This window comes from Vicugna pacos, chromosome 16, assembly GCF_048564905.1.
Source record: "Vicugna pacos chromosome 16, VicPac4, whole genome shotgun sequence".
NCBI lineage: Eukaryota > Metazoa > Chordata > Mammalia > Artiodactyla > Camelidae > Vicugna > Vicugna pacos.
This window is the reverse complement of record NC_133002.1, coordinates 60,948,941-60,956,738: the sequence shown is the minus strand read 5'-3', so window position 1 is coordinate 60,956,738 and position 7,798 is coordinate 60,948,941. Positions and strand designations below refer to the sequence as shown.

General features: G+C 59.4%; 1 long non-coding RNA gene across 1 annotated transcript; it reads right to left on the bottom strand.

Annotated features, from left to right (window-relative positions):
* Nucleotides 1-3,593: 3,593 nt before the first annotated feature.
* On the bottom strand, nucleotides 3,594-4,748 carry LOC140686222 (uncharacterized). The gene is made up of 2 exons (XR_012059887.1): nucleotides 4,281-4,748; nucleotides 3,594-4,073 (listed from the first exon to the last, which is right to left on the bottom strand). It is a non-coding gene; the product is annotated as an uncharacterized lncRNA (long non-coding RNA).
* Between the last annotated feature and the right edge of the window lie 3,050 nt (nucleotides 4,749-7,798).

Sequence of the window (7,798 nt, the reverse complement as noted above, 5' to 3'; positions counted from 1 at the left end):
TAATAAAACCTTTGTCCCCACAATTTAAAAATAATTAAGGACAATTTTAAAAGTTCGAAACTAAGAAGATAATTTTGAAAACAATTCAAACATTTCTGAAAACTTGGAAAATATAGAAAAGCAAAGAGAGGAAATAGGAGTAATTAAAAAAAACCCACGAGTGCTTTTAAAGCTCGCAGCGCACAGGCCGCAGCGGCCGCGGAGCCCTGCCGTGCGCACCGCGGGTGTCCGCGTGTGGGCGCTTAGGCTGCGCCCTGCGTGTGAGCGTTGCTTCTGCTTGCGCCTTCTTAACAGTGTCTTGTGATTGTTGAGCGACTGAGCAGTAGACAGTGTGGCGGCGGGACAGGGACTGCGACGAGGCCTGCAGGGTTGGGGTGCGGGGTGTCGGCTGCGGGAAAGGACTCCACCAGGCACAGGCCCCCACCTGAGCTCTGAGTAGCCTGGGACCCCCAGGACCCTGTTGGTGGACTTTCTGCGAGACGGTCGGCAGCCCTGGGGCCTTGGGTTGAAGCCAGGATGGGAGTGGGGGACCCCAGCCCTCCTCATCCATCATCCACTGACTCCCCCCTGGAAGGGTTGGGGAGTGACGTCACCTTGGGGGCGCTGGACGATTCTCGTGTGACTGCTTCTGTTCACTGTTCGGTGTTGCTTCTTAAGCCTCAGAGTGCCCCCCAGCTCTGCCCGGCGTCTGCAGCCCTCACCGGGCTGGACCAGCCTGGCCACCCCAGCCCCTTCTCTGTGTGGACTCTCTCCTTGGGCCCCCGCCTTTGAAAGTGAGCCCCGTCTCCCTGCTCTCCCCTTTCCCGGCTTCTCCTGCCCTCTGTTCGCTATCCCATCCCATGTCTTCACCGCACACACACCACTCCATCATTTATTCTGTGACACCAGCCTCCTGTTAAATGAGAGTGAACTCCCAGGCCCTGGCTGACTGAGGTGCTCAGACAGTGAGGTCTGCTCACCTCGGAGAGGGGCCTTGGGCCAGTGGGCCAGGCACCCAGACTCGGCACGGCCCCGCTCTGAGACCCTGCGTTTGGGTCTGGGGGAGGCAGCTGCGAGCCCCCGGGCGGGGTGGCTGTGGCTCTCGGTCCTCCCTGCGCTCTGGGTGGTGCCCACGGTCCCCATCGCTTGTTAAAGAAGCTCGCTTTTTGCGGCTCTGGTTGGAGTAGAGGAAACTGCCGTTTTGGGATTCTTCCCTTCCCCGCTGGACTGTGGCTCGAACCCCAGAGGGGTTGGGGACTCTGACCTGGACTGGGAGTGAGCCTGCTGAGACAGCTGGGGATAGATATCTGGATCTGAGCTTCTCTTCAGAATGGGCCAGCCCTTCTGCTTCCTCCTGTGTCTGTGAGCTGAGAGGTGGCCGGGGTCATTGGTCAGCCAGGTTCTGGCCCTGTGTTCCCACTGAGCACAGATCAGTAGGGAAGGACTCAGCTGCCCCAGGAAAGATGGGCCCTCGGGCAGGTGGCCCTGCGCCCAGCGCCTGGACCTGGCCCGACTCTCCCGGCTGGGGGTCACCCGGGCAGGAAGGAGACCCGCCTGTTAACAGGCCGCCAGCTTTTGTGGCCTCCAGGTCCTGTGCTCACAGGCCCCACCCCACCAGTCACGTTGTCCGCCTGCTGCTGCCTCTGTCCCTTCATGTAAAGCTGCTGATTTGTAACCGGCTGGAGGAGAGGAGGCGGCCGAGGTTCTCAGCCCGTGACCTGGGTCGCACTGGCTGGTCCGGCCGGGGACCAGCTCCCCCTCTACTGGGGGCCCCGTGGCTGCAGAGTCCTTCAGCCCTGAGAATCCAACTCCGAGGGGCCTCGTCCCCAGAGCCAGCAGCCCGGGGTGGGGTGGGCACATCACAGGAAGGAGGGTGAGTTGCGAGTGATTCCCGCCTCCACCGGCGAGGGGTTCCTTGTCGGCGTGTCCCTGGAGCACGGGGTCTCTCCCGGGGCAGCAAGGCTGGAGTGGGCGTCTCCCCTCCCCTAGTCCTCCTCCTCTGGGTGTCAGCACCGCCTTCTCAGAGGCCCCAGAGATGCATCAGGGTTTGGGGGGAGGGTCTGCTAATTGGGGTCGGAAGTCACACTTGCTGCCATTGTTTGTCCTTTTCCACTTGGACCCCCCCCCCACAGTGAACTTGAGGTTGCGCAGCACCTTACTTCCTGGGGGGGAGCCAGGACCCTCCCTTTTGTGACCCTGCTGGCCAGGTCTGGGCACATCCTTTGTTACATATTCGTCTGAACCCCTTGCCCCCAGGAGCCCACTGTCTGGGGCCACCCCCTCCGAAAGCTGCAACGTCATTCAGAGCCCCGCCCCCGGCGCTCATATGCTGGGCAGTTTTCCTTCACATGCGCTTTGTCACTATTCCCTGGTTGTTTTGGGCATAAATCTTTTTCCCTGTTCTCTTCTTGGAACTCCAGCTGCTCTGGTCCTCTGCCACCAGCTGTGGTCTCCAGGGGCACTCAGGACTCAGGCCTGGAATTTTCCAAAAGGGTTTTTCGGGGATGTGTCGGTGTAAACGGTTTCCCCCGTCTTGCCCCAGCAGCTGAGATCTGATGTGCTGGGGGAGACTGGGGGCCGGGCCATGGGGCAGCATGTGGGGTCTCTCTGTGGTCTCTCCACTGGCTCCTGGAACGCATCTGACCGCCTTGGTGGGGTGGGGGCTGTGAGAGGCCCGAAGGCGGCGGGTGGGGGTAGGAGTGGCAGGGGCTGACTGCCTGGAGGGCAGAGCCGGCCGTGGGCTCTTCCGGCCACTGTGGGCACCGGGAACGTGGCAGCTGACATCTCTGCTCATCTGGCTGTTAACATGGCATCTTCTCCCGGGAGACTTTTGGAGGAACCGCTGTCTCCAGAACCGTCTATTTTATAACTATTTGGCTGCTGTTTATGCCCTGATAATGAAGGAGGGACATTTCAGGACAGATAAGGGACTACTATGCTGGGCCGATAAGGGATGTCAAGCACGTCACTGCCAGGCCCGCTCCTCCCAACGCAGCATCCTTATCTGGAGAGAGGGATGGTGTCCCTTTCGTGCAGTGACAGTCCTTAGGCAGGTAACCACCTCTGTGTGGTCCTATGGTCATCCCCCCCGCCCTTCTGTCATCACAGCCTTGTTGATAGCACGGGCTTCGTGATGCAGGATGCGGGTGACCCCTGGAGGTGTGTGCGGCTGAGCTGGGGCTGCGGACGGTGAAGTCAAGAACCCACACTGCAGGCAGGGAGGTGGGGGCAGGGCCAGAGAAGGGAAGAGAGCATATGTGGGGGGCCCTTTGTCCCCCAGGGCTGCCCAGGCCGGGCCTCTCGGGGTGCGCGGAGGGGCTGGTGGTTCTCCCGAGGGTGGAGGGGTGGCTCTGTCTCACTGAGAATTAGCGCAGCCTGCCTGGCGGGGCCGATTCACTGCGGGTCTGCCCCTGCCCCCCTGTCATGGGTGGGGGCCAAGGAGGAAGGAAGGAGAGGAGGGGAGGGAGGTCGCTGATGTACCACCTGCCCCCAGACCCCCAGGGGGACCTTCGCGGCCCCTCCAGCTCCCCGGAGTCCAGCACTCAGGGGAGGCTTGCAGAGGCCATGAGCTTCCTGTGGCTGCTGTAGCAAATGACGACCACAAACAAGGTGGCTTAAAATAACACACATTATTCTCTACAGTTCTGGAGGTCAGAAGTCTCACTGGGCTGAAATCAGGGTGTTGGCAGGGCTGTGTTCCGTCTGGAGGTTGGAGGGGGAAATCCATTTCCTCACCTTTTCCAGCTTCTATAGGCGGCTGTAGTCCTCAGCCTGTGGTCCCCAGCCACGTTGCATCCTTCTAAACTCTGCTTCTGTTGTCACATCTTCCCTGACCTCCTGACCTCTTAGAAACACCTCTAGGCTTTGATGATGACACTGGGCCCTCCTGGCTCATCCTGGATAACCTCCCGTCTCAGGATCCTTAGCCACATTTGTTTGCAAAGTCCCTTGTGACATATAAGGTACCATATTCACAGGCTGCAGCGGGTGGGATGTGGACATCTTGGGGGCTGTTCTGCTGGCCACAGAGAGGAAGTGTAGGGGCCATGGGACCCCTGGGCGAGCTCCTTCTCCAGCACAATGTTGAACTGGATCTGAAAATCCACAAAGGATGTGGTGAGAATGAGAGGCATCCAGGATGCTTGGTTGGGACCAGGTGCCCAGCCCTTCAGTGAGAGCCCCGCGGGCTTCTGGGCCCAGGAACTGTAACAGAGCAATGATGCCATCACACCTTTCCCTCCCCTGGGTGAACATTCCCTGTCAGGAGAGAAGATGGGGGGCAGGGATACAGGATGAGTCACCTTCTGCAATAAAATTTCTGCAATGCCAGGTAAGGTTTGTAGGAGACAGGACGTGTCTTTTAAAAATTGCTTATAATGAACGCTTTCAAAATACTTAGAGACAGAACAGCACAGTAAATTCTTGTGTGTGCATCACCCCAATCTGACAATTATCCAGAGCTGCCACGTGTACTTCATCTGCTGCTGTTTTCTTGTTCGTTGCTGTTCCCTTTGGCTGAAGTGTTTCAAGCCTGCAGCAGACATTCTGTAATTCTGCTCCTGCAGACATGAGGCTGCAACTCTCCAGATGTGGGAAACCTTGTGACATAATTCCAGCCCCACTGGCACAATGGCATAATGAGGGGTAATTCTTTGGGTGCCCTACCCATAAACAAATTTCTCTGATGGGCTCAAAAATACCTTTTTGCAGTTCGTTTGTAAAAACCAGGTTCTGGACAAGGTCCCCAAGTGAATTTGATCATTCTGCCTTTAAATCTCTCTTAATCTAGATCAGGATCCCCCCACAGCCCCCCCCCACCTCCCATCCTCTCCCCCCAGCCATGACCTGCTACAGAAACCAGGTCAGCTGTCCTGCTCAGTGTCCCACACGTTCTGGTTCTAATTGCTTCCTTGTGGTGTCCCTTCATCCCCACCTTCCCTGGAAGCGGGAGGTTAGCACTGGAAGCTTGGTTTGATCCAGGCTCATCTTTCTGCCAGAACCTTTCAAGGCTGGGTCTCTGTGTGTCACAAAGAGGCACAACTGTGATGCTCAGACTGGCCAGCAGGTCCAGGTGGCCACAGCCACGAAGCTCCTTGGGAGCATCTTTCATCGACGGTCTCGTCCATCCAGGACCGTTCTGAGAAACCATCATTTCACGAGAGCGTGCCAGACGGTGATTTCCTCACGGTGTCCTCCTTGTGCGCCGAGCACCTAGCATTCTCCTGTCAAACAAACCCGTACTGACCAGAGTTATCAGAGGATCTTGAAATACAGTTTAAAAAGGGAAATCGTTCCATTTCTTTTCTTTTAGTGGAAAAATTTGAAGGAGAGAGTTTGGCCCTCCTTGCTTCCGGTGGGTTTCCCATGAGGTTTTGCTTTGGCTCATTCGTTCCTCCTTTTCCGTGTGTTTTTCTGTTTTACGTGTTCTGCCTGTTTCAGCCAATTGTGCTCACCATTCTTTCCTAGGCTTGATCTACCCGTTTGGCCAGGGATTTCTGACTTTTCCCCTCGAAGATGACAGGCCAGGGGTGGCTGTCACATCGGTGGTGAGAGGAGGGTGACTGCCTTGGCACTGGGTGGCAGATGTGCCAGGTTTGGGAGCGGGCTGGCTGACAAGCAGCTCTTTCCTTGGGAGCTTTATTTTCCTGGCTTGTTTGAAGTGCCTGGGTTGGGCCCTCTGATACCAAGCTGTGTCTAGGCAGAATCCGATTAGAGGGCAGGGCGTTCCGATAGTCACAGAGCCCTGCTGGGAAGAGGGGAAGAAGTCCCCAGACGGAAAATCCCAGACCCAGAACGAAAAGGACGCCTGCCGTTGTAGTCTCTGGCATGTCCACCAGGTGGCGCTGTCCAACCATGGATCCGCCGGCTTTGGCCTCTGCGGCCGGCTGGGCCTTCTCACACTTTGTCCCCCCCGTCAGGCTGCGGGAGCCAAGGGGGCAGAAGCTCCTGTGTCCCTCAGGGTGTGCAGAGGTGGGATGGTGGTGCTGTCCCCAACCTCAGCAAGCTCGTGCCAGTGATGGTGACTGCCGCACAGCTGGCTTGGCGCCCTGGTCCCGCCCCTCCTCCCCCACTGACTTGGGACAGGGACACGGCCCCCCCCACCCGCTCCTACGTGGAAAGCGGACGCGTCTGCGTGGTTATCTGTGAGGCTGGGGGGCAGACGGGTGTCACCGGAGTGAGTTATCTAGTTGGTTGGTGCACTAGGGGTCCGAGGGTCCAGGCCCAGCCTCCTGCCCCGGAGGGAATGGGGAGTGGTCCAGTGTGGTGGGCTGGGAAGGGCGCCCACGGGCCCCAGGATGCTCCGTGATGAACGGTGTGTCAGTGGGAAGTATCCTCCATCGTGCTTGGTAAATGCAAGCTCTTCCTGGGGGTCCTGTCGGAGGGTGGTGATAGGGTGGGGGTGGGGCAAGGCCCTGATTGGCCGCCCAGCCTGGGCCCTGGATGGAAGTGGCTCTTCTTCCTTCTCAGAGCAGGCCCTGGGGTCCCAGGAAGGGAAGGTGCTCATCAGGGACCTGGAGAAGCTGCCAGCCAGGGAGGAGCGAGCTGAGTGGGGTGCGAAGGCCTGGATGAGAGCTGCGGTCAAGGCTTTCTAGCAGAAACATCCCAGGAGCTGGACCCTCCCACCCAGGCCTCAGGGGAGGTTGAGGGACAGAAGACGAGGGGTGTGGCTGCTGCCTCCTCGGGTGCAAGGCCCTCTGTTCTCCTCCCTGGCCGCCCGCAGTCCCAAGGCAGCATCTTGGAGGTGCCACCTGCCCTGCGGGGCTCCGCTGTCCCCTTTCCCTGAGGGATGCCAGATGGGGCTGGTCTGAGGCAGCCAGGTCTGGGCTCTGGCTCCTGCCTTGTCCCCTCCTGAGGGCCCTGGTGGAGCCAGGAGGAGGGCCGAGCGGGCGGGCAGATGGTGGGCCGGGAGGAGGGGCTGCCTGGGCAGACGGGCCGACTGTCAAGACAGATGGTGGGCCGCGCAGGGGTCCGGAGCCCAGCCCATCTGCTCCAGGCCCCTGGTGGGACTTTTCTAGTCCACCTGGGGCTGAACTGGGACGTGGCCGAGGGGTGGCTTTGGCCCAGGCCCGCTGTGTCCTGCCGGGCCACCTCTCTCTGTCCCCGGGCGCCGGGCGGGGTGTCTCCCTGGTGCTGATGGCCAGCACGTGGCCCTGCTCACAGAGCTGGAGGGGTTCCCGGGGGTCTCGGGGTGTCTGGGCGCAACGTGGGACACACCCTGGGAACACAGCTCCCCGGCAGGTGAGGCGACGCTGAGAGGCTCCCGGGACCAGCAGATGAACGTTGCGTCTATGCGCAGTGTAATCAGCCAGCCTGATGCAGAAAAGAAGGGGGTGGTGGGAAGAGGGGTCACCCTGGCTGAGGGTCAGGGCTGCTTCTCAGAAGAGGGGATGGTGGAGCCCACGCAGACCCCGGTGTGAGGAGGACGGCAGGCAGGTGGTCCGGTGGGAGGGCTCCTGTCGTGGGAGAAGCCAGGCCAGGAGGTGGTGGGTCTGCTCAGGTGTGGTGGGCGGGAGAGGCCCTGGGCATCCCGCTAAGGAGGTGGGGTCACCTCCTGTGACCTCAGCCCTTAGGTTCCTGGGTGGGGGTGTCACGGCTGTGTCCCGGGGCCTGAGAGTGCTGGGAGAGCAGTCATATTATATTCTTCTGTTGATGACGATATTCCAAAAATATCTTCAACTTTTAAAAATAGTTACAAAGAAAAACCTCTCCAGCCACTGTGTCTGTAGCTGTTGCCTGGAGCAAGGCCCAGGGCCCCGGTGGTGCCTGCGTCAGGGGAGCTGCTCCTTTCAGGAGGTCGGTCCATTTGCTCAGGGTGGGG